The sequence below is a fragment of the Hyla sarda genome, chromosome 10 (assembly GCF_029499605.1).
Source record: "Hyla sarda isolate aHylSar1 chromosome 10, aHylSar1.hap1, whole genome shotgun sequence".
In the NCBI taxonomy this organism is placed as follows: domain Eukaryota; kingdom Metazoa; phylum Chordata; class Amphibia; order Anura; family Hylidae; genus Hyla; species Hyla sarda.
In genome coordinates this window covers 29,453,359-29,480,764 of record NC_079198.1, presented here as the reverse complement: position 1 = coordinate 29,480,764, position 27,406 = coordinate 29,453,359, and the positions used below count along the sequence as shown (strand labels likewise).

Below are 27,406 nucleotides of genomic sequence, written 5' to 3'. Positions count from 1 at the left end.
CTTCATCTATCTCCAACCAGTGTGGGTTGATGTTAAATCTTCTACCAGCCTTTTCTGATATACCTGTATGCCTCACCTCACACACCATCATCGCGTGATCTGATATACATCTTAGTTCGTAACTCATCTTATTTATGGTTTGAATTGCACGATCGTACCCCAGAAGTAAATCTATTCTAGAGGCAGAATACAAACATCTCCACACGTCTCTCAAACCTATTTCTTCACAGGTGAGGGTTTTTTAATCTCTATCAGGCTTCTGCGGTCCTTTTTACTATCAATTACGTAGTTGAAATCTCCTATGACATATAAATTTTCATATATCTTATCTTTCACAAATTCAACTAACCTCTGCAGTACCTCTAAATTAAATGGGGGGAGGGATGTATACAAAAACTAGCACAACCTTACATTCTTCCCATTTAGTGTGTATAAAAATATACCGACCTCTCTCATCACATTTTGTGGAGTGAATTACCATATTAACTTTTTCATGTATTAACACCGAGACACTCGCGGAGTACTCAGAGTACATCGACTGTAAGGCCGTTCCAACCCATTTCCTCATAACTAAGTGGCACGTATCTAGGGTAAGGTGGGTCTCTATCAGACAAACCACTGCGGGCAAATAATTATTCTGTCAAAAATAGCTACCCTCTTTCCCTTCTCCTTAACTCCTCTAACGTTCCATGCTAGTATCAATCCCTTTTTTTTTTTTATTCATGAGTGTGTTGCTGTAAAAATATTAAGCCAAGAGAAAATGTTCACCCAAGAGTGCCAGGCTAAGTCCCTCTCTCCTTCCTCAGAGCCCTCTTCCACTTGAAGGACCGCATATCTTGACCCCCCTTTTGTCCCAGAGGGGGGGGGGGGGTACTGCTATCTGTTGTTTAGCAGTCCAGGTTCTAATAGTCTCTTTGGGGGAGCCAAGGTATTTGTCCATTTTATTATGGTTAGACATATCTAGCCTATTCCCCCCTCCTGAAAGTCTCTGTGCGGGTTTTGTTTTGTTAGGCATATGTGTAATTATACAATAAAGCCTTATATCACACAATATTAACACCAGCTGCTCGTGAAGTTAGCTTCCTCCAGCGTTTGCCCCCCTGCAAAGAGAAGCAAAGCCTATGTTCATATAAACACCAGATGTTACCTTTTTGTAGACGCAGCATGTTGCAATGATGGTAGCAGCTTTTTTTTTTTCTTCCTTTTTATTACTCATGGCTGAATCTTGATTCCTCAGGAGAGGCTTTCAAAAGCAGCAGCGTAGGCTAAAAAGAGGAGAAAGGGGGCAGGAAAAGATCACAAAGTTCAGACTGCAATTTCCAGAGTGGGCTGCCAGGGTGAGGGTCAATTCAGGGGAGCATTTGTCCACCAAACTCCGGTTATCTTTCCCCTTAGCCCCACCATACCAGTCTTATTTCTAAAACAACGGAACAGGTTGCCCGGGGTGTAGGGTTCAAAAAGATTGTATAGTGTCACATTGTTCTTTATATTTCTTGTGTCACAGATAAAAACGTGCCCCAAGAGGAGACATATAGGGAGGGGGAGAGCAGACCCCATATTAAGGCCGGTCCATCCATGCTGATTAACCAGGAAGGTCTCCAATAAATGTAGTACTAGCCCAAACAGCGTGCGGAGACCCAAGCGCAGCAGAAAGGCAGGAAGCTACCCGGATGGTCCCCCCCCACTAGGACATGGGTCCCCCCCAGACCCCCCCACCGCCGACAGCCCCGTACCCGAGACGCCGGGCACAGGCCCAGGCAGAGAAGGGCACCGGAGGGGACAGAGGCTCCAGCAACGGTCAGACGCCCCCATCCCCACCGACCCCACTCCGCCCGCGCCCGGCACGCCACCCCGGGCCCGAGGCCATCCCCGGGGGATACGTCCAGGGAGCAGGCCCTCGCCCCACCGAGTCCGCTGGGCCATACTCTTCCCCCCCTCCACCGCACCCTGTCTCCCCCCCCCCCCCCCCACTGAATCGGCCAGCACACAAGTCCTCACAACGCTTCCCGGGGCTTCATACCTTCATTCACGCGTCCCGGAGAGAATCTCCTCCAGCAGCGGGGGACGCGAGGAGAGCGCCAGGGCCTGCACACTCCATTCCAGCTTCCGCAGCTCCGGGCAGCACCAAGTCACCCACCGCGCAGACCACCAGCACGAGATCCGCTTCCGTCAGAGAGACCTCCCAGCCTGCCCCGCTGCCTTTTACATGTTTCCTGTGTCCCCAGCTCCACCTACCAGCGCGTCCCTTCTCCACTGCCCAGTCCCGCAACAGAGACGCCGCTCACCCTCCCCACCGCTCACTCAACCATACCACACGTGCAGGTCTCCGGTTACCGCAACTATTCCAAGGTAGGGAGAAGAGAGAGGGGAGGAGCAGAGACTGCGTGAACCACGTCATCCCGTCACGTGATCCCCCCCCCCCCCACTTGCCGCAGTCCTGATGACAGACTTTCAGGATAAGAAACAAAATCCCATTCCAACTGTCTAAGAAAGATTCCCACATAGCTAAATCTACAATTGCTTGTTGATCCAAATAAATTATGCTACTTTGTCAGGGGGGCAATGGTAACAGGCCAAGCAAATGGGATATGTATGGTCGACCCTCTGGGATAATCTGCATTGGGAAATTTAACATACCCAATATATGTAACATTTAATATGAAATTTAACATGCCCAATTCCACCTTCCAAATGTAAGGATTACCTCTGAGTTTGTGTATAGCTGCTCTGATTCTCTCTAATTTAACCTCAGGAAGCCTTGCCTCCAGAAAAGTGATGACTTTCGTGGGAACTTCTACTTTTGTGGGAGAAACTGGCACCTTCAATTGCTGAAATACCACTAGTAAGATGTCTAAATCTCTGGGGAACTTGTGAGACAGTTTGATAAGCAAAAAATCATCAAGGTAATGTATTACATGATGACACGAGAATCTGTTCTCCAGGATCCAATGCAAAGCCTGAGCAAAACGATTGAAATGCCATGGGCTACTACAGGCTCCAAAAGCTAACTTTACAGCAAAATAGTACAAACTCAACGGGTACCATGCCACCTAGAAAGATGGGGCATGATGGGAAGGAGCTTGAAGGCATTGTAGAAGTCTGCCTTAGGGTATGTTCACACTACACGAGCGGAATTCCGCGGTGTGAACTTAACATTAGTGTGAATGGGTCTCCGCGAGACCCATTCACACTGCGGAATTTCAGCAGCAGACAATTCCGCCGCTGAAATTCTTCCATGCAAAGAAAGAACATGTTCATTCTTTGCACGGAAGTCCGCGAGTACTGCATAGCCGTCAATGGTGACGACGCAGTGCCGCGAGGTCCTACCACCACCTTCGCTTTCCAGGCTGAATCTCCGCTCGCTTGCGAGCGGAGATTCCGTTCACACTCTGTAGTGTGAACATACCCTTAGACAGCCAAGCTCCTTGCCCCATGCTGAGGTTAATGGCAATGGCCTCATCGAAGAAGGAGTACTTTAAAGCAAACTCTTCTGCTGGAATTAAAGAATTCAGGCTGGCCACTGGAGAAGAATATGGGGTGGACAAACCATAAATCAGACGCTTTTTATTATAAAATTTCCCCCTAACCAAACCAATAGGATTATCTCTCCACACATCATAAGGAGACTCTAATAAAGGGCCAATAATAAAACTCTTTTCTACAGGGTGGGCAATTTATATGGATACACCTTAATAAAATGGGAATGGTTGGTGATATTAACTTCCTGTTTGTGGCACATTAGTATATGTGAGGGGAGAAACTTTTCAAGATGGGTGGTGACCATGGCGGCCATTTTGAATCCAACTTTTGTTTTTTCAATAGGAAGAGGGTCATGTGACACATCAAACTTATTGAGAATTTCACAAGAAAAACAATGATGTGCTTGGTTTTAACATAACTTTATTCTTTCATTAGTTATTTGACCACTTATAAAATATGTTCAGTGTGCTACCCATTGTGTTGGATTGTTAATGCAACCCTCTTCTCCCACTCTTCACACACTGATAGCAACACTGCAGGAGAAATGCTAGCACAGGCTTCCAGTATCTGTAGTTTCAGGTGCCCCACATATCTTCACAGCATAGACAATTGCCTTCAGATGACCCCAAAGATAAAAGTCTAAGAGGGTCAGATCGGGAGACCTTGGGGGCCATTCAACTGGCCCACGATAACCTATCCACTTTCCAGGAAACTGTTCATCTAGGAATGCTCGGACCTGACACCCATAATGTGGTGGTACACCATTTTGCTGGTAAAACTCAGGGAACATGCCAGCTTCAGTGCATAAAGAGGGAAACACATCATCATGTAGCAATTTCGCATATCCAGTGGCCTTGAGGTTTCCATTGATGAAGAATGGCCCCACTATCTTTGTACCCCATATACCACACCATACCATCATTTTTGTGTTCCAACAATCTTGGAGGGATCAATACAATGTGGGTTAGTGTCCGACCAATAACGGGGGTTTTTGTTTGTTAACTTCACCATTCACATAAAAGTTTGCCTCATCACTGAACAAAATCTTCTGCGTAAACTGAGGGTCCTGTTCCAATTTTTGTTTTGCCCATTCTGCAGCACCTGAAACTATGGATACTGGAAACCTGTGCTAGCATTTCTCCTGCGGTGTTGCTATCAGTGTGTGAAGAGTGGGAGAAGAGTGTTACATTGACAATCCAACACAATGGGCAGCACATTTAACACATTTTATAAGTGGTCAGAAATAACTCATGGAAGAATAAAGTTAGGTTAAAACCAAGCACATCATTTTTTTTCTTGTGAAATTCCCAATAAGTTTGATGTGTCACATGACCCTCTTCCTATTGAAAAAACAAAAGTTGGATTCAAAATGGCCACCATGGCCACCACCCAGCTTGAAAAGTTTCCCCCCCCCCCCTCACATATACTAATGTGCCACAAACAGGAAGTTAATATCACCAACCATTCCTATTTTATTAAGGTGTATCCATATAAATGGCCCACCCTGTACTTCTGCCTGAATGAGGGATGTAACTGTGTCCGGGTCTGGTAAAGGTGATAATACATTGCTGCATTCGTAAGTCCCCTCAGGCAGGGCCACCAAACCAACATGAAAGCCAGATTCAAACCCAGAAAGTAAGAACTGAACAAAACCTTGGTCCGGATGGTCCTGCAAGAACAGACCCAAGAAAGCAATATCTACCACTGCTAGTCAGAATTTCTCAGTTTTCTGGGAGCAAGCTGTTTTGGGATGGGCTCTGAAACAGATAGAACATACATGTAATAACCTGCACGATTGTAGTTACAGGTCTTGAAATTATAATTGTTACATTTCTGGGATTTACCCAGATAACAAATGGGTCTGCCCAACTTATCAACCAGACCCAAAACTTTTGGCCCTTTAGCCTGACCAACCTCCGAAGTGCTAGGTAAATTAACTGCCACTTCAGCATTGACCAAGACACACCATTCTGTGGTATGGGTAGATGATTGACAATTGGCGCAGACAGGGTCCTTGAGACCAGCAAAATTAATATAAATTTAATATTGCTATAAATTTCTGTGTCTATGGTGGCCCAATTAACAGTATAATTAAGTTGGCTCAAGGCTGCCGCGGCTTTGGCAGGAAAGGATTTGTGATACTCATAGAACATGTGCCCACCATATTTGTGACGCAGTTCGGTGACTTTTTAAAGATAATGGTCAAATTCTTCCCTCCTGTCTGGCCTGGCAGTACAGATTATGTCCCGGTAAATGCTAAATGCCATGATGAATTCAGACAATGATAATTTCCTGTTCAGCCTGACATTTTTTTTTATTTAAAGACGACTGATACATCACCACAAGCTATAGTTTTGTTCTCACTAAGATCGTGAGTTGCTATCAGCAATGAGGCAAAGCTTACATCCTTGCCATCCAGGATATCCTTTTTAATATGTGTCAGAATTAAATGTGCCGGCGTGATATTAGGGATTGCAGAGAAAATATCTGGTACGCTAGCTTCAGGAGGAGGTGCAACCATCGAATTCCTACTTTCAAGGGCTTCAACCCTAGTCTGCCTGTCAGACATGTTAGATGACATATTGTTAATTAGAGTTTAAAGTTGTGTCAACGACGAATGGAGTGTATTCATTGACACTTCCTTACTGCTATGTCCTGCAGATTCAGCCATCAATAATCTGTACAATTCTGTCTTCTGGGCAGAGGCTGTAAAGGGAATGCCTCTCCTGACCAATTCTGCAGTCAATTTAGGCACAGTACAGCTCCTCAAAGAGGGGAGCTAGACTGAGGTCCTGGCCACATTCTCCAACATCGAGGCAGAGTCCTCTATAACAGAAGTGTGAGACATTCAGGAAAACATCAAAAACCGAAAAACTGTATGAGCCTAACCAAACGCACAACCTGAATATGAACACCACAATCACTAATCTAACTATACCACCATAATACATAATGACTTACCTAAGACTACTTACCTGACAAACCTTAAAGGGGTAGTCCAGTGGTGAAAAACTTATCCCCTATCCTAAGGATAGGGGATAAGTTTGAGATCGCGGGGGGTCCGACCGCTGGGGCCCCCTGCGATCTCTCTGTACGGGGCCCCGGCTCTCCGCCGAGATAGCGGGTGTCGACCCCCGCACGAAGCGGCGGCCGACACGCCCCCTCAATACATCTCTATGGCAGAGCCGGAGATTGCCGAAGGCAGCGCTTCGGCTCTGCCATAGAGTTGTATTGAGGGGGCGTGTCGGCCGCCGCCTCGTGCGGAGGTCGACACGCCCCCTTCCCGACGGCTGTCGGGGCTCCATACAGGAGATCTCGGGGGGCCCCAGCGGTCGGACCCCCGCGATCTCAAACTTATCCCCTATCCTTAGGATAGGGGATAAGTTGCTCACCACTGAATCACCACTGGACTACTCCTTTAAAATAAAGCAAATAGATGAAATGGACATCCGAAGACGTGTCTGAATGAAACCATGAAATTGAAGTGACCTGTAGACGTCACGGCCCTAAACAGCTAATAAGTGACAGTGACTTACTCTGTGCAACATATAACCAACGTCTACACTGTAAACATTAATCCACCCTGTACCACTTACTGAGTACATGACTTACTTAATGTGGGACAGGTGCACCTTAAAAATATAAGTAATCCCAACCCAAAGACATGCCCGGTTCATGAGGTGATTACTTAACCAAAAATTCATCTATCTTACCCGGATAATTGATGACTTTTGATCGATCTGGAACTTAAAACAGTGACACACACACCATTAAATCATAATGATCACTTATGCTTTTTCTTTATTAATTTGTTTTCCATAGAACAAAAATTAGATCAAAAGATCTCCGTAGTAACAGTCATTAACGAATACAAAATAAAATATCACCCATATATCACCCAAAATAAAATATCACCCAACAAAATATCACCCATAGTGCTCACTAGACGCACTCGACAGTCCTCAGCAACAGGATGCCTGAGAAAGGGCGAAGCTACCCCAGTTGCGGAGGACTGTCGAGCGCGTCTAGTGAGCACTATGGGTGATATTTTATTTTGTATTCGTTAATGACTGGTACTATGGAGATCTTTTGATCTAATTTTTGTACTATGGTAAACAAATTACTAAAGAAAAAGCATTAAGAAATCTACTGAATTGTCAAGTGTGATCATTATGATTTATGGTTGCCCTGGGATATGGAACTGAGCCTCCATTTTTCACACTCACACCCTAGTGTGTTATAAGGTTCATCTATTTTTCTATACACACCATTAAATGCCATGCTACAAACCCAGTTACTTGTTTGCTACCGCCATGAAACCAACCTACCTAATGTTGAATCACACAATCTAAACTGATGAAAAGACCAGAAAAGGATACTACCAACATCAGGATGGTCCAGCTATAACAGAAATAAATAATTAGAACAAAAAATTTAACATGACTTACGTAACTTCCATATACCTATTATTCAAAAGTGCTGATACTGATAGAAGCGAGAAGAATTGCCCATAACCTGAACTGAGATCCAGGCTAGAAAATGATGAGGAAGTACTGCAATTAAATAATAACAGGACCAACTGACTCAAATTAACCTACCCTCAATGCCCGACCTTATCTGAAATAGTCACCAACCACCTACCAGACACATGCGATGAAACTGCGTTGCAGCCTATTTTATACCCAACTGATTCCAGATGAGAATGAGATATGCAGAGATTCTGTAACAGAACACTAGGTTATCACCTGTTCAAACCACGTGGTAAGATGCTAAAAACCCTTACCTGATAGATGCGAGACAGCTTATCCTGGAAAACCGCTTGTAACAATAATACGATTTATTGTCAAAACTATGCAATTTAAAAATTAGAAAAAAACATGAAGTAACTACAGCCAACCAACCTTGCTGACCTAACTGTTATAGGTAATCCTCAATCCAGCAAACTGACCTAATGGTCCAAGATACCTAAATAAGAAGACAACAATAAACAACGACCCTCACATGACTACCACATGTACCAGACTGTAAGTGACATACGAGATTCTAGATGAAAAAGAACCGTAACATGACGATAGAAATACACTACTCATGCCCCCACTATTAGAGACTGTGAATGTCCAGTGAGCATGACTGAATAAACATGACTGGTACACCGTAAATAAGTAACCATGTGTAATCCGCAAACAATTATGCATAAACAGAGTGTAATAATAACCATGCATACCATTAAAAGGCAACTCTGTGACCTATTTAATCATGCAGCGGATAAAGAATAATACATTTCCCACCTAGATATGATAATTAACGCTCTAAAATTCTCATTAATGCAGCATTGCAAGACATGAAAATACTGCTCAGAAGGTAATTTATACCATTTTGGTGAGTGAAGCAGTTAACTTCAGTTACCAGTGAGTGAATACAATTAATAACTGTGCAACAGGCAGGAAAAAAACATAAAAAAAACATGCCTTAGGTGCTGAATTCATAGCTTAACCAAACTTAGGGGGAAAGAGAAGGTGGAGGAGGTGGACGGGGAGGGGTATGACCCCAGCATGTTCAGTACCCCCATTAAGATTGTGCATGAAAACGTGTACTGTAGCATGGCCCTGCTATTAAGTATGGTCCCCGTTTCCCACAAAAAAGGCTGCAATGCGTAGCGTGGCCCTGTTAATGCGCCTAGATGTGCCTCCAAACTAGATACACCCCCAAATAAAAACAAGGGCTGGGCTGACTGAGGGACCCCCGAGACTCCGGCTTACCTCCGGAGCGGGAGAAACACCATACACCCGGAACCTCAGCCAGCCCCTGACGCTTACCCAATGCCGGCACTGCGGTGCAAAGACTTCCAGTCAGCTGACTCCTCAGTCAGCTGATATGATCATGTGAAGAACCCACAGCATCCAGCAACATGGAGCCACGGGTTCTTATAGTCATCCTGCCCCTCCCACAAAATCAGGTTAACAAAGTTAGCCTTAAAGGAGTAGTCCAGTGGTGACTCAGTGGTAAACAACTTATCCCCTATCTTAAGGATAGGGGATAACTTTCAGATGGCGGGGGGTCCGACCGCTGGGGCCCCCTGCGATCTCCTGTACAGAGCCCCAACAGCCCGCGGGAAGGGGGCGTGTCGACCTCCGCACGAAGCGGCGGCCAACACGCCCCCTCAATACAACTCTATGGCAGAGCCGAAGCGCTGCCTTCGGCAATCTCCGGCTCTGCCATTGAGATGTATTGAGGGGGCGTGTCGGCCGCCACTTCGTGCGGGGGTCGACACCCGCTATCTGGCCGGAAAGCCAGGGCCCTGTACAGAGAGATCGCAGGGAGCCCCAGCGGTCGGACCCCCCGCGATCTCAAACTTATCCCCTATCCTTAGGATAGGGGATACGTTTTTCACCACTGGACTACCCCTTTAACACTTGTTATTGTTTTACGTGTTTTTACCTGTATTGTATCAATAAAGCTTGAGTATGTTTTTGCACTTGTTGTAACTGGAGACTCTTCTTTGGAGTTGTGCACTTGTATGGCCCAATTGCAGTTATTGTATGCTAATGGTAGACTTGCAGTTTCCGGTTGTAGTATGCAGGTCTGAACAGAGACAACCATGAATTACTTGTCCCAGCCAGAGGCCCACTTACCAGTGTAAAACTATGGGGTTCTTGTAAATGTTTAGCCCATACAGGCTTAGACGTTATGGCAGTAGAAAAGTAGATCATTTAGACAGGGCTGAAGTGGCTGCTTGGACTTCTTTTATTACTTCACAGAAATAGCAACTGCTGACCCCGCAGCCCTAACAGTCTTTTTAACACTGACTCAGTTGTTGCAGCTTGATATCCGCAGTGGGAATGTTCCCTTACCATCATTTAAATTAAACCTAAGCTCTGTAAACCCTTCCCAGTACCTTGCAGATGTAGGGCTGGGGCAAGGGGAAGGAAGGGTAGGCACCCACCTAGGGCACCACTACCTTCTCGGACACCTAATTTAAATAAGCAATGTCATTAAATGACATGTTGTAGAGACATGGCACAGAGGCGGGAGAGAATGTGCTTAGCTTGCTATTCTCCTGGCTCATTCTAGCGATTGGTCAGGGTCTGAAAACTCAGACCCCATTGAAACAAAACCTTTGATATGTCTCTAGACACTTGCAGGACAACTACACAGGGACGCCTTGGGTAGGAGAGCCCTATATCTCAATCAACAGAAGACACAGGTGTGGTGTAAGTGGGGAGAGGTGATTTCCCCCTGGAACATAGCGGAACCCAGGACTCTCTGACACTCCTGGATGGCAAAATAGGAAAAAATGCAAAGCTCAGAACAAAGGTATGCTCGGAATATGCTTGTGCATAACCCTCCTGCAATATGTGGCCAGCTTAAAGGAGTACTGCAGTGTAAGACACTTATCTGCAGGATAGGGGATAAGTGTCTAATTGCAGGGGGTCCGACCGCTGGGACCCCCTGCGATCTCCCGTATGGGGACTCGGCATTGCTGTGGCTGTGCCCGGCTAATGCGTGTGTCGTTGACCTCACTGAGGTCGACGACCCCCCCCCATACAGGTCTATGGGAGAGGCGGGGATGCACAAACGCTGCATTTCCGCCTCTCCCATAGAGATACATGGAGGAGGCGTGTTGGCTGCAGCGTCATGCTGCAGCCGTCATGTCTCATGCCCGGGAGAGCCGGAGCCCTGTACAGGAGATTGCATGGGGTCCCAGTGTTCAGACCCCCCCTTGATAAGACACTTATCCCCTATCTTGTGGATAGCGGATAAGTGTCTTAAAATGCAGATCTCCCTTAACAAGTATTTACAACATGACATGCCTTTCATGAAGCTGTATACTATTTCTTGTATAGTCTTGAATTGGGAGCGAAATTGTAACACAATTATAGGGATTTTACTCATATTGGCAGATTATTTCAGTCTGTTTTATGACTTACTTTTTGTTTTGCTTGTGAAAGTGTCCAATAGGCATACCTCCTCTGCAGCCATGATGTGACAGGTTGGCAGCTCGGTCACAAAATCCTCCTGTGTACTGCTATTTCTCAACTTTACCTATATTTTATATGTCTTCAATAGAAGCCATCCCTTACTGTCACCTGCACTGGAAACTTGGAATATTCTTTTGTCTATGTATACTTACCTGGAATTTACCCATTTTTAATATGGCAAGGTCTCATATACACAGACCCTGGAACTACCAATCTATTGAAAGTGTTTGTGTTATCATACCTAGATTGTATGTGTTTCCACCTAACACTGTGTGTGGTGCCCACAAGGAGGATGGGTGGATCAATGTCTCGTACAACTTCTATTGTAATGTGACTGATGGCTTTGTGGTTGGCTAACCCTGTTTCTTCCCCTGTGGACTCGTACATGGGGTTCTGCGCAAGATAAGTCCTTGACCCCTGGGGGCCACTTGATTGAGGTGTCTGGGGATGTACCCTTGGTTGTGGGTACAATAGAGGCAATCAAGACACAATGGTAACTTGCAAACAGGGGTAAATGTTACTAAAATTAACTGTGCAAAATCCAGGTGATCCACATTTTCTGTACGGCATAAGGTTGCAAAGTTACAATGGTCAGGCTGGATACTTGGAAATTGGTCACAGTTCCCATTGAATTGCTTTGTAAGCAGTTATATATAGTTCCAATACACACAGAGGGAATAAACATGTGTATAGCAAAACATGTGTTTGTGCAATCCTTTTCTGTGAGAAATACAGTTATGGCCGTAAATGTTGTCACCCCTAAAATGTTTGAATAAAATGAAGTATTTCTCACAGAAAAGGATTGCAGTAACACATGTTTTGCTATACACATGTTTATTCCCTTTATGTGTATTGGAACTAAACCAAAAAAGGGAGGAGAAAAAAAATAATTGGACATAATGTACCACCAAACTCCAAAAATGGGCTAGACAAAATTATTGGCACTCTTTCAAAATTGTGGAAAAATTAGATCGTTTCAAGCACGTGATGCTCCTTTAACCCGATAACGACCATGGACGTCTATACTCGTCCAATGGCCGTTACCGGGGTATGACGCGGGCTCCCGACTCGAGCCCGCGTCATACCGGCCAGCCCCCAGCTGATTCCTGTAGCTGGGGGCCGGCGTTAATAGCCGACATGCGGCGATCGCCGCGGCCGGCTATTAACCCTTTTGATCGCCGCTGTCAAAGTTGACAGCGGCGTCTAAAGGTGCCTGTATACAGTCCCTGGTGGTCCAGTGGGGTGGATCGCTCCCCCGCAGCGCGATCGCGGGGGAGCGATCCACTGCTGAGGTAGCCTGAGGGCTTACCTCTCCTCCTGTGTCGGCTCCGGCTCTCTGAATGATAAAGCCTGGCAGGACCAGGCTTTATCAATCGAGCGCAGAGCACACAGATGAATGGGATTGTATGCAATCCCATTCATCTGTATGAGGAATCAAATGATTCCTCCTAAAAGTCCCCTAAGGGGACTAAAAGTGTAAAAAAAAAAAGTTTAAAAAAAAGTTTAAAAACGCACACATTAACCCCTTCTTTATTAAAAGTTTAAATCACCCCCCTTTTCCCAAATTCCATATTAAAAATATGTAACCATAATAAAAATAAACATATGTAGTATCGTTGCGTGCGTAAATGTCTGAACTATAAAAATATATCATTAATTAAACCGCACGGTCAATGGCGTACACGCAAAAAAAATTCCAAAGTCCAAAATAGCGTATTTTTGGTCACTTTTCATACCATAAAAAAAGGAATAAAAAGCGATCAAGAAGTCCAATCAAAATAAAAATGGTACCGATTAAAACTTCAGATCACTGCGCAAAAAATTAGCCCTCAAACCGCCCTGTACGTGGAAAAATAAAAAAGTTATAGGGGTCAGAAAAGGACAATTTTAAATGTATAAATTTTCCTGCATGTAGTTATGATTTTTTCCAGAAGTGCAACAAAATCAAACCTATATAAGTAGGGTATCATTTTAATCGTATGGACCTACAGAATAAAGATAAAGTGTAATTTTTACCGAAAAATGTACTGCCTAGAAACAGAAGCCCCAAAAATTTACAAAATGGTGTTTTTTCTTCAATTTTGTCGCACAATGATTTTTTTTTCCCGTTTCGCCATAAATGTTTGTGTAAAATGACTCATGTCATTCCAAAGTAGAATTGGTGTCGCAAAAAATAAGCCCTCATATGGATTTTTAGGTGCAAAATTGAAAGGGTTATGATTTTTAAAAGGTGAGGAGGAAAAAACGAAAGTGTAAAAACAGAAAAATGCTTGGTCCTTAAGGGGTTAAACTCACCTAGGGCAAGAAACAGGTGAGGGCAATATAAAAAACACACCTGAAATCAGATAAAAAGGAGAGAAGTTCACTTAGTCTTTGCATTGTGTGTCTGTGTGTGCCACACTAAGCATGGACAACAGAAAGAGGAGAAGAGAACTGTCTGGGAACTTGAGAACCAAAATTGTGGAAAAATATCAACAATCTCAAGGTTCCAAGTCCATCTCCAGAGATCTAGATTTGCCTTTGTCCACAGTGCACAACATTATCAAGACTTTTGCAACCCATGGCACTGTAGCTAATCTCCCTGGGCGTGGATGGAAGAGAAAAATTTATGAAAAGTGTCAACGCAGGATAGTCCGGATGGTGGATAAGCAGCCTCAAACAAGTTCCAAAGATATTCAAGCTGTCCTGCAGGCTCAGGGAGCATCAGTGTCTGCGCAAATTATCCGTCAACATTTAAATGAAATGAAACGCTATGGCAGGAGACCCAGGAGGACCCCACTGCTGGCACGGAGACATAAAAAAGCAAGACTACATTTTGCCAAAATTAACTTGAGTAAGTCAAAATCCTTCTGGGAAAATGTCTTGTGGACAGATGAGACCAAGATAGAGCTTTTTGGTAAAGCACATCATTCCACTGTTTACCGAAAATAGAATGAGGCCTACAAAGAAAAGAACACAGTACCTACAGTGAAATATGGTGGAGGTTCAATGATGTTTTGGGGTTGTTTTGCTGCCTCTGGCACTGGGTGCCTTGAATGTGTACAAGGCATCATGAAATCTGAGGATTACCAACAGATTTTGGATCGCACTGTACAGCCCAGTGTCAGAAAGCTGGGTTTGCGTCCGAGATCTTGGGTCTTCCAGCAGGACAATGACCCCATAAATACATCAAAAAGCACCCAGAAATGGATGGCAACAAAGCGCTGGAGAATTCTGAAGTGGCCAGCAATGAGTTCAGATCTAAATCTCATTGAACACCTGTGGAGAGATCTTAACATTGCTTTTGAGAAAAGGCGCCTTCCAATAAGAGAGACCTGGAGCAGTTTGCAAAGGAACAGTGGTCCAACATTCCGGCTGAGAGGTGTAAGAAGCTTATTAATGGTTATAGGAAGTGACTGATTTCAGTTATTTTTTCCAAAGGGTGTGCAACCAAATATTAAGTTAAGGGTGCCAATAATTTTGTCCAGCACATTTTTGCAGTTTGGTGTGACATTATGTCCAATTTGCTTTACTTCCTCCCTTTTTTGGTTTAGTTCCAATACAGCCAAAGGGAAGAAACATGTGTATAGCAAAATGTGTGTTACTACAATCCTTTTCTGTGAGAAATACTCAATTTTCTTGAAAAATTTTATGGGTGCCAACATTTATGGCCATGACTTGTACTTCATTTTCTTGAAAATTTTCAGGGGTGTCAACATTTACGGCCATGATTGTAAAGTCTATGAAAATGCTTTACACACTTTAGTGTTGTTAGTGAAGAGCATGCACAGTCCAAATAATAGATTCTGTACTGAGAAGGGCCTACAGATTAGCTGACTGTGGTGACAACACTTGAAAAGACTTTACTCATGTTAAGTGCAAAAAAAAAATTCTGTTGCAGGGTGCACACTAAAGTCATGGAGAATTAATTTTGGCTGGAAGCTCACAAAGAGATAAATTTTGGCAAAAGAGTCCTTGCTCAGCTATTCCCTCTTCTCCCTCATCTCTGACTAGATGAATCTTCCTCTCAGAGCAGGAACAGGATTTTAAAGATGTATACCCACTTAGTGTACATTGGAGACAGTCTTGGGTAAGACCTCCTGAAATGCCACACGGTTCCATGATCACCATGGCTGACCCAGGGCTGACTCAGGTTAAACTTTAGCAACTAGAACTTGAGGTAGATTAACTGGCAAAGCAAGGGCTTGGTTACTTGCTTGCAACAGGTTTATCTAGAAACAGGAAGACTAAGCTAGGCCTTATCCTCCTCCTCCTCACATGACCTAGAAGAAGGCAGAAAGGTTTTGTCTGCTCTCTAACCTGAGCCAGACTAGACTGGTGCCAGCCCTATGGGGAGGGAGGATTGGACTTGGGAGACTCCTACTGCAGACCTTTTAGCAATTTCTGCATAGAAACTGATCCATGGGAAGTTATGTGACCAATGATTCATGCATCCTTACAGAACAATCCACGCAGTAAAGAGTAAAATGCTTACCCTTGCACATCATTAATACCACAGTATATGCAGAAGTAGCAAGTATGACTCCCAAAATGGCAGGTTACCTTATGTTATGTTCCTATGTAATTGGTCTCCCAAGTAAAATGTCGAAATCTCACAGTCAGTCACAATAAGTTGTTTATGTTTTTAAATATACACCTGTGAGGTTCGAAAGGCGTATTGTACTGTGCACTGTACCATGTTTTTAAAAAGAAGCAATAAAAAGATTGGTTTTATGAACTCCAAATGCTCACTTTATCCTGAGATTATTTACTAAATGGTAAAAGAAAAAATTGACATGAAAAATTACTTGAGAACTTTATATAAAAGTGAACTTTACTGTGCCAGCTGGTGCCAGGCAGCTGCTGCCAAGGCAAATGAGATCATTGGGAGATTTATCAAAACCTGTCCAGAGGAAAAGCTGCTGAGTTGCCCATAGCAACCAATCAGCTCGCTTCTTTCATTTTTAACAAGGCCTCTGCAAAATGAAAGAAGCGATCTGATTGGTTGCTATGGGCAACTCAGCAACTTTTTCTCTGGACAGGTTTTGATAAATCTCCCACAAATTGTGTACATAAAAAGGGCATAGAGGCACACAATGAGGGAATAGTTCTAGCATTTTACAGATCACCAGACCAAACATGAAAATATTTTTTTTTTTACAGTTTTGGGAACCGTGTACTCGTATAATGGGCAGACAACACAGTCTACGGTCGTGAAAGGTAATGTAATTGGTGTTAATGCAATACAATATGACATAACAATACATATATATACCAAAAGGGCATGAAATACAATGACAGATTTGGTTCAAAACATAGATGATAACAACAAATACTCACACCCGAATGGTACAAGACACCCAGTCACCACCAGTAAGAAAGACATAGTAGATTAATATATCAGGAGGCAGTACATCTGTCACATGATCTATTTATACCCAGGACTGTATTTATAACAAGGGGGCATCCTCTACTTGGGGTGGGGGACTGTTTCTATACCAGCACAGAAGGGGATTCTTTACTGTAAGAGCAGTGAGACTATGGAACTCTCTGAGGAGGTGGTCATGGTGAACTCAATAAAAGAGATCAAAAGGGGCCTGGATGCATTTCTGGAGAGTAATAATATTACAAGTCATAGTCATTGGATTCTGGAAAAGGGTTGATGATCCAGGGATGTTTTCCCTTCTTCTGGACCCATACTGCAGTGTAATAGCTTCTAATGGATTGACATGTTTCTTTTTTCACCCAAACTGTTAGGGAGCATTCACACCACGTTTCTGCAATACAGTTCCCGTATACATTTTCAATTTTAAAACCGTATGGAACCGCATTGAAAACCGTATGCATTGACTCTCCATTAAAACCGTACGCCAAAAGTTGCATCCAATTGCATCCCTTTTGCATCCTTGTACGGTTTTGTCAGTTTTTTTCCCGTACCCAAAACTGTAGCCTACCATGGTTTTTGGTCCGGGTGAAAAACCGTATTGAAACCATATACTTTTTTAGTTTTCTTTTAACATGAGAGTCAATGGGAACCGTAGAGAACTGTATATGCATATGGTTCCATCCCGTTTTTACCATAGTTTGACTTTGTTCAGTTTTTTTTCTTGGAATTTCAATCGAACAACTGAAACTTTATTTCTTAAAAATGGATGCAACCGGACATCATTTTTCCTACCGTATACGGGTTAAAATGTGTACACACATTTTGATACAGTTTAGTCCAGTTTTGAGGAATCCGTTTTTTATCAAGAACCTGACACTGGAACTTTATTGCAAAAACGTGATGTAAATGCAGCCTTACTATGGTGCTAAGTCCAAACTATAAAAAGGAATTCCAGAGAGCAAAGGTTTGTTTTTTCTTTTAGAATAAGATAAGAGATGTTAAGCATAATGGTAAGGGCTTGAGTCAGATCCAGTCCTGACTGCACGATATCCTTTATATTTCCTTTTGTGGATGAAAGAACCATTTTCTTTCTATGGAAGAGTTTAAGATGGTGGATAAACATGGCTACGTAAAAGGCAACCATATATATATATATATATATATATGGTAACTGTTTTTTTCATCCTGTTCTTTCTGAAGTTGGGCTCTGTAACCCAGTTATATGTGATTTCATCACCTGTAAAATGGACTATGGGCCTCATTTACTAAGCTGAAACCGACCAGTTTTTGTCTGGTTATTTTGTCTGACACATGTCTGAGACATGTCTGCGCCAGTGTGCGACAATGTGCGCCTGAAAAATCTGACAAACCAGAAAAAGGGGCGTGGTCTGCTGCAAAAGGGGCATGGTCGGTCAAAAGGGGCGTGGTTTCACAACCCGACCGATTTACTATGGAATTCACAGAAAATCCTGTGGGTAAATGGCTGGAAATATCGACCTAGAAAAAGCTGGTCAGAAAATGTTCCCGACTTTTCCCAATAGTAAATAGAGAGGAATCCTGCATGTCTGAGACAACTTTTCCCACTAGTAAAAACCCGAAACTCTTAGTAAATGAGGCCCTATGTCATTTATATGATCTATTGTGCATTTTGCTACATACCGTATTTTCCGTCCTATAGGACGCACCTACGTATAAGACGCACCCAATTTTTAGGGGCAAAATCTTAAAAAATTAAGATTTTGAACCCAATAGTGGTTTTCAACCTGCGGACCTCCAGATGTTGCAAAACTACAACTCCCAGCATGCCCGGACAGCCGTTGGCTGTCCGGGCATGCTGGGAGTTGTAGTTTTGCAACATCTGGAGGTCCGCAGATTGAAGACCATTGCCGGAGGAGGTAACACTCACGTGTCCCCGCCGCTCCGGACCCGTCACCGCTGCCCTGGATGTCACTCCATCGCTGTCGCCGTGTCCCCGTCGCTCCGGAACGTCTCTGCTGCCGGCCGGGTATCCTCGCTCTCCGTCGCCGCCATCACGTCGTTACGCACGCCGACACACATACGCAATGACGTGATGACGAGGAGGGAGAGCGCCGGCCATACAGGGGATCCCTGAACGGAGAAGACACCGAGGAGGCAGGTAAGGTCCTTCCCGGTGTCCTGTAAGCTCTAACCCGGCTATTCAGTCGGGCTGTTCGGGACCGCCGCAGTGAAATTGCGGCGGTCCCGAACAGCCCGACTGAACAGCCGGGTTAGTGTCACTTTCACTTCAGACGCGGCGGTCAGCTTTGAGCGGCGCGTCTGAAGGGTTAATACAGGGCATCACCGCGATCGGTGATGTCCTGTATTAGCCGCGGGTCCCGGCCGTTGATGGCCGCAGTGACCGCCGCGATAGGGGTGTATTCGCCGTATAAGACGCACCGACTTTTTCCCCCCAGTTTTGGGGAAGAAAAAGTGCGTCTTATACGGCGAAAAATACGGTAGGTAACACAGTGTGCCCACTTATATTATGAGATTTTTATTACTGATTATAGACAGATACTGATACATATTATTTTTTTCTCATTCTGCTTCTATTTTCTGAGTGCATTTTTAGTTATTTTTAGTACCTTATTATAGGGGCAGCCATCTTGCATGAGCTGATTTTGACAGCATTTGGTGATAAGGCAAGCCCCATGGACATAGACACAATGGGGGAGATATATCAAAACCTGTGCAGAGGAAAAATGAAAGAAGAAATCTGATTGGTTGCTATGGGCAACTGCACAGGTTTTGATAAATCTCCTCCAATGAACATATCTTATTCTATGCATTGAACAGTTTTGTAAGCATGCATTGTGACCTGTGCAGAGATGATTCTACAAGGGGAGGGGAAGCTGAGCATTACAGTGTAACCTTTCACAGCACTAATTTTCTTTTAATTAAAGGCGTACTCCCCTGGAAAACATTTTTTTTTTAAATCACCTGGTGCCAGAAAGTTAAACAGATTTGTAAATTACTTCTATAAAAAAATCTTAATGCTTTCTGTACTTATCAGTTGTTGTATGCTCCACAGGAAGTTCTTTTCTTTTTGAAATTCCTTTCTGTATGACCACAGTGCTCTCTACTGCCACCTGTGTCCATTTTAGGAACTGTCCCGAGTAGGAGCAAATCCCCATAGCAAACCTATCCTGCTTTGGACAGTTCCTAAAATGGACTGAGGTGTCAGAGAGCACTGTGGTCAGACAGAAATTACATTCAAAAGAAAAGAACTTCCTGTGGAGCATACAGCAGCTGATAAGTACAGAAAGGATTAAGATTTTTTTTATAGAAGTAATTTACAAATCTGCTTAACTTTCTGGCACCAGTGTTTTCCAGGGAGTACCCCTTTAATATTTTTTATTGCATATAACAATTTATCAGTTATGCATACATCGTTAAATATTGTAACAATTCACTTTTACATATGCATATCCTTAATACAAATAATCAACTATAGACATGCAACAAAACCATTTCTCTCTCCCTCTAATCCTTACCCTCCCCCCCGCAACACGAGTATGAAATAAAAATCCCAAGATATAATATCTAAATTATTTAGTTTTGCCAATAACTCCTCCCCCCCCCCCCCCCCAATTGGGCTAGTAGTTTGGTCGATTTTGTTCAGAATTTTTCCATATTTTAGATTTTTTCTACTTCTGTTTCCCTCAACATACGATGGTAATTTGTTCCAAAGGAACTATCGTTAGTTGAAACCATTGTATGTTGAGGGATCCGTGCAATATAAAGTATAGGTAGTTATACCTCACCTGTCCCCGCCACTCCGGGCCATCACCGCTGCCCTGGATGTCGCCCTCCATCACTGTCGCCGCGTCCCAGGGGTGTCCCCACCACTCCGGACTGTCTCTGCTGCCTGAGATCATCGCTCTTCATCGCCGTCATCATGTCGCTGCGCACGAGGCTCCTATTGGATGACGGGACGGCGAGCGCGTCGACGTAATGACGACGAAGGAGAGCGTCGGCGATGCAGGGGATCCTGAAGAGAATGGTCTGGAGCGCCCGGGACAGGTGAGTGATCATCGCCGGACTGCACGGGGCTCCTTAAACGGCTATCCGGTGGCAGCTGAAGCAGTCTGCGCTGCTGGATAGCCGTTTATGCGATGGCCCCGACATACAAAAGCATCGTATGGTAATGCTGCCTTCAACATGCGATGGCCTCTGAGACCATCGTATGTTGAAATTATCGTATGCCGGGGCCATCGTAGGTCGGGGGGGGGGGGGGGGGGGGGGATCACTGTAGAGTGTTTTTTTTTTTTTTTTTGAAAGCTTTGCTGAGTTCTTTACAATATTTGCCGCACTTTAATTTTCCATCTAGAAAGCTATGTGAAGGCTTGTTTTTTGTGGGACCAATTGTACTTTGTAATTACATCACTCTTTTTATCACAAAAGCTATGGCAAAGCCCAAAAATGTATATTTGTGAGGAGAAATTGAAAAAAAAAACAGAGTTTTGCAACTTTTGGGGATTTTCATTTCTATACAGTGCACTCTACAATTAAATATGAAGTGTCCAAAAATCTGCTATTCTGGACTTTTATGCCATTCACTATGCGGTTTCATTATTGTTATATTTTAATTGTTTAGACATTTCCTCACATTGCAAATATGTTTATTTTTGTTCCAAATCTTGTATTTGAAAAATGAGGAAAGGGGGATATTTAAAGGGGTACTCCGCCCCTAGACATCTTATCCCCTATTCAAAGGATAGGGGATAAGATGTGTGATCGCGGAGGTCCCGCTGCTGGGGACCCCCTGTCATCTCGGCTGCAGCACCCCGCTATCATTACTGCACAGAGCTAACTCGCTCCGTACGTAATGACGGGCGATACAGGAGCCGGAGCATCGCTCCGCCTCCTCGTGACATCACAGCCGCCCCCTTAATACAAGGCTATGGGAGGGGGCGTGACGGCCACCACGCCCCTCCCAGAGACTTGTATTGAGAGAGCAGGCCGTGACATCACAAGGGGGCAGAGCTGTGACGTCACCATGCTCTGGCCACTGTATTGCCCGTCTTTATGCACAGAGCGAGTGTGCTCTATGCAGTAATGACAGAGGGGTGCCCCCGCGATCAGACATCTTATCCCCTATCCTTTGGATAGGGGATAAGATGTCTAGGGGCGGAGAACCCCTTTAAACTTATATTATGGAAGGGGCTTAGTCACATTTATTAACACTTTAAAAAAAAATGTTCCGTCTACATAGGGAACTATTACCTGCAATCTTTCGATTGGAAATATTGTGTTCAATGCTATATAATACTGATCAGTGTTATCAGCGCTCTACTTCTCTAGGCTGCAGAAGCAGGCTGGAGATGCAGAAAGAAGATCAAGTTAATGGGGTACTCCACTGCCCCAACATTCAGAACATTTTGTTCCAAACGCTGGGTTTCGGCCGCAGGGGTCGTGATGTAATGGCCATGCCCCTCGTGACATCACACCACGCCCCCTCAATGCAAGTCTATGGGAGTGGCGTGGCAGCCGCCACGCCCTCCCATAGACTTGCATTGAATGGGCGGGACATAACGAGGGGCGTGGCCGTAACATCACAACCCCCACAGCCCACGCCTAGTGTTCGGAATAAATGTTTCGAACGCTGGGGCAGTGGAGTACCCCTTTAATCCTTGTGCTGCTGTAGGTTGCAGTCCTACTGATCTTTATATACACCTTGACAACAAAGAACATTAAAACTTTCACAGGCCACACCCCCCGTCATGTTTCGCAATAAAAGGTCTGGGCTAATGGCTGTCAGATCTTCAGATTGTATGTTTTTTTTTAAATCCTCTGTTAGTGATGTCACAACAAATCAGAAACCTCTAAATAGGATGGTCAGGTAAATGTCCCATCATATGATGAGATTTTGAATGTGACATGAGTAAACAGAACAACCTATCATGCACGTCATAGTGATTGACATGACTATTGCTGAGTAGTGCAAAAAGTGCTTTCTGCCGATGTCTTCAAATAATCCTTTTAAACTTTTCTTCAGAAAGGAGATCAACCCAAAGGCCAGCAAACAATCCGAATTTCAATGCAATGCTCCATCCTCCAAAACTGATCTTCTAGGCTGGGTTCACACATAGTTAGTGTGCCATGTAGCCAATTACCATGTAACAGAACCATATGTTTTGCAATTTGCTATGAACAACTGTGGTCTTGCAATGTGTTTGTCAACCTAACATTTTTCTTTAATATATAACAACTGCACGGTCAATAACAGCATAAAAAAAAAACAGCAATACCCATAAGCAAAATATTAATGGGGATGTTAATAATTATTATTTTTTCCCTCCATGTCGAGTAATTAGATATTTTTTTTCCCCCCTTCTTGATCTGGAAATACTGTATACATCCCTATTATTTGCTTAAAGAGTACCTGTCATAATCTTGTTAAATGTATAATCCTCCAGTTCACTGCCCCCATCATGATAAACCACGCCCTGCCTTTTGTTTTTATTATTTTTTAGTTTTCTACCTAGATATTGCTCTGTTTTTTCTCCTCCATCTCAGTCAGATTCACAGACTGGGAAGAGGCCTTACCCAGCAGATGTGACATCATCTGAAGCCATATAGGGGAGAACTTCCTCCCTCACTACTACACACAGCCCAGAGCAGTTCAGTGTGAGATGAGTTATGGTTGGATAAGGCTGCTCACCCCCCCCCCCCCCCCCCCCAGCACTCCAGACTGCATTTCCTGTGTCTGGACTTCTGTCAAGCCAGCAGGAATCCAAAGTCAATGCTTTTTTAAACACAAATAAAACATAAAAAAATATTTTTTATTTTTTTTTTTTAAAACAAAGTACATTTGAAAGATTTTTGTTTTTACCATAAGGAGTGCAATAGCAAAAATTAGTGGAAAAATAGTTTTGTGCAACCTCAGTTTTTGCACAAATTGTGTGCGCAAAGTGAGAGTTTGTGCAATATTTTGAGGCTTTTGCAAAAAGAATTGTCACTCTGAGCTAGTGCAAGGAATTATATATTTCCCCCCAGAATGTACAGCTAAGTAAGCATTATTCTCTTTAATATCTGTGATTAATGTATTGTCTATAAAGTATGTAAATTATGGGATTTCTTTATTTTATTTTTTACCATGGATTGTATCTCTGTAATAAAGTATGCAGCTAGTTTGTCTCCTCACATTCTTACATAGTCAGAAGTGACTGGAGTGACAAATTTACTCCTTTAGGGTTCAGTTACCTTTGAACTTCCCTTCAAGAATGTCCTTTCGTAAAAAAATGTCAACATTTTGGCTAATTCTAGAATAAATAATACTTTTTTAACAGTATAGCAGTACGAGCTTGGCCCATCTGGATTTGTGAATTGTGCCCTTTTCTTGGAATTTGCTGTAAAGCTTTGACCTTGAACGTTCTAGGGATTGGTAAGGATCTCAACACCCAGACCCCCACTGATCAGAACTTTTCACATGTCTTTATGACATGTCAAGAGATTTTAGCTTTGTCGTTTAGTTAATCTTGCAGTTAATCTCGACTGTGTTTAGGATTCTTGTCCTGTTAGAAGGTGAATCTTCATTCCAGTCTGAGGCACAGGGAGATCTAGAGCAACTTTTCATAATGAATTTCCATGTTCATTTCTTCTTTCTTTATTACCTCAATCCTGCCTAGTTTCCATGTTCCTGCAAAATGTCCCACATGATGATTCTGCTCCCTCCATGCTTTACCATAGGGAAGCATGGAGGTGTCCTTGGAATGAGTGTGGTCTAAATCAAATGAATCAGGCTTAAAAGGGTACTTTGCCCCAAGACATCTTATCCCCTATCCAAAGGATGGGGGATAAGATGTCTGATCATGGGGGGGGATCCTTGGCATTCTGATCACGGTGTAACGTCACACCACGCCACCTCCATTCATGCCTATGGTAGAGGGTGTGGGGGCCTCTGTGCATCGTATAACATGGGTGCCGCGCCGGAGATCATGGGGGTCCCAGTGGCGACCCCCCATGTTCAGACATTTTATCCCCAACCCTTTGATAGGGGATAATATGTCTAGGGGTGGAGTACCCTTTTAAAGGCTATTTGTCAGCTATATATCATGCACATAGCTAGTGTCATTGGCAGATAGCTATAAGGAGGATAGTATACAAATATGTCTCTTAGCTGATGGCTGTTTGCAAAGTTATCAAATCATGTTTTACTTCCAAGCTCAAGTGCCACTGAGGGGGTTCTGATCTGCAGCATGCACAGCTCCCCACCTCTCCCTGCCCTGTACATCAATCATACAGTGAGGGGTGCAGGGAGGAGGAGGGGGTGCACGCTGCAGTCCAGCACCACCTCTATGGCACCTAAGCTTGAAAATAAATGATGATTTTATAATTTTGCAACAGCCATCATTTCAATGATCTGCCCATGTCTGAAGTGCTGAGCATGATATAGAGACAAGAGACTGGCTTTTAATGGGAGTTTATCGGTAGATTTATTCTGCGTGAACCACAAGCATCAAATCCCGACAGATTACTAAAAGTTACCTTTTACAGTAAATTGTTGTAGCATTTCAAAGAAGAGTTCTTATTAAAAACTGCACTCACACCCAGGGAAATGTCTGAGAGGTGGCCTTTCCAACTTCCGCTCTTATGGCTCAGCTCAAATACATAAGGTTACGAGAGAGTTATTAGCCAAGCCAGACTGTGGGAAAGCAGGGGTTACAGACACCGCCTCCTGAACACTTTTGGAGCCATGGATTTACTTATAGACCTCACATACCTGGCCCCAGGATGTGATAGGTGAGGAGAACAGTATTCTGACACCGTTCTTCTCCACTGGATATAAGGCATCCAGTCATGTGATACAGGATGTGGGGGCTTGTGGTCCCACTCACTGCGCCCCCTACTGCCCAGACGGGCCTGGTTGAGAAATTGATGATTAGTTTCGTTAGCATGGTCGAGCAGATAAAGTGTCTTTTGGAAGGTTTCTAAAAGAAAGAGTAATGTTTTCAGGGGACATATCTCATGGTATGCCACCTCCTGGGTTAGACAAACTAAATAAGAACGATAATAATCTTAACACCAAGGCAAAGGTTTCTTGTTCAAACTGGCCTCAACCAGCTTTATTCTGCTTCTCTTACAAAGTGATTTCATTTGAACAAAACAATGAAAACTTCAGCCTGTCTGACCACTAACCATACAACATAGCCTGCCAGCCATCAAGGTGAAAGTTCTGCTGCCAGACACTTTAGTTCACAATGGCTGGATATACACATCTGTTAAAACAGGGTCAGCACATTCCAGGCCTGAAATGTTCTGAGCCTGTTTTATTAATATAGAAATGTAATATAAATAGGGATATTTATAGGGACCAGTCCTCAAAAGTACAAAGTAAAAGGAAGAAAAAAGGAAGAAAAACGAAATAGAGAGTAAGGATCCAATGTACGACATTTATTAAATAAAATAGATATAATAGGTAAGTATGCTAATCACCAAGCAGGGCCCTTGCATATGTTGACAGACATATGATGCGAATAATTGTATTGAAAATATAAAAAAAATATATAAATAAAAAATATGAAATATAAAAAATATGTAATCTCTGAATAAAATAAGTAATTAGCACCCCTAAAATGATGATATAATCAATGGGGGAGATTTATCAAAACCTGTGCAGAGGAAGAGTGGTGCAGTTGCCCATAGCAACCAATCAGATTGCTTCTTTCATTTTCCACAGGCCTCTTTAGAGGCCTGTGGAAAATGAAAGAAGCGATCTGATTGGTTGCTATGGGCAACTGCACCACTCTTCCTCTGCACAGGTTTTGATAAATCTCCCCCAATATCTGCTATATAAAAATCCTTTCAGTTCATCGGATATTAGTTCAGAAAGAATGAATGAATGAATCCAGAAATAAGGTCTCAATTGGTTCAAGTTCATTGAGTCTAGTGTGACAATAGTCTCCAGAAAAATGTCAAATGTGTCAAAGTGCAAAACAGTTCATGAGCAATTCATTAAGTATTTCAGCAGTGAATAGCAGTTGTATCCTTGTAGTTCATACAGGATACATAAGTACTTAGCGTTGCAACTTTTGTTGGATACAATGTGGCAGATGGAAACAGTGTAGCAAGTACTCTTGGCAGGGTTACAGGATAGTACGAGATGTCGGTGCACAGCACCACTCACCCTCCTTGTTAAACATCAGATGCGGGCTGGCACGGTTGAATCCGGCCCTTGTATAGCGATGCCCGGCTGGGCTGTGATCCGGGTGAGTGGCTAGATCTCCGGAGGCTCTCGGTGTTCCTGGGCTGGCACGGAGTGGCGTTCGGCCTGGTAAAGATTGTTGTCCAGGAGTGATTCTGCCGTCCGGGGCTGTGGATGAATGCGGGAGACCGGCGGTGCAGCTTGCACGTGTGATGCGCTATGATGCGCTATCAGTGCGCGCGCTGTGGTAATCACAAAACTGTGGGCATCCAGCAGTTGCAAGTAGGGAATAGCAGATAAAGTCTCTTTAAAAGTGATATACACTTAAGGATAGGGTGCTGTGACTTGGCTAGACGCGTTTCAAGGCTGCGGGCCTTTTCTTCAGTAGCGATAGGTATGAATAACAGGTAAGAA

General features: G+C 43.6%; 1 protein-coding gene and 1 long non-coding RNA gene across 6 annotated transcripts in view; one reads left to right on the top strand and one right to left on the bottom strand.

Moving 5' to 3' along the window:
• The window catches only part of LOC130294504 (uncharacterized), a 79,961-nt gene that overhangs the window by 36,656 nt on the left and 15,899 nt on the right, over window positions 1-27,406 (bottom strand). For 3 of the 4 annotated variants that reach the window (XR_008848523.1, XR_008848522.1, XR_008848524.1), the window contains exon 3: window positions 1,148-1,265. The exons of the other annotated variant lie outside the window; for it this stretch is intronic. This is a non-coding gene — a long non-coding RNA (uncharacterized LOC130294504). The remainder of the gene's footprint in view (window positions 1-1,147; window positions 1,266-27,406) is intronic. 4 annotated transcript variants of the gene reach the window in all.
• The window catches only part of FLT3LG (fms related receptor tyrosine kinase 3 ligand), a 137,773-nt gene continuing 126,838 nt past the window's right edge, over window positions 16,472-27,406 (top strand). For both annotated transcript variants that reach the window (XM_056544403.1, XM_056544401.1), the window contains exon 1: window positions 16,472-16,658. The gene's annotated coding sequence lies outside the window, so the exon portion shown is untranslated. The remainder of the gene's footprint in view (window positions 16,659-27,406) is intronic.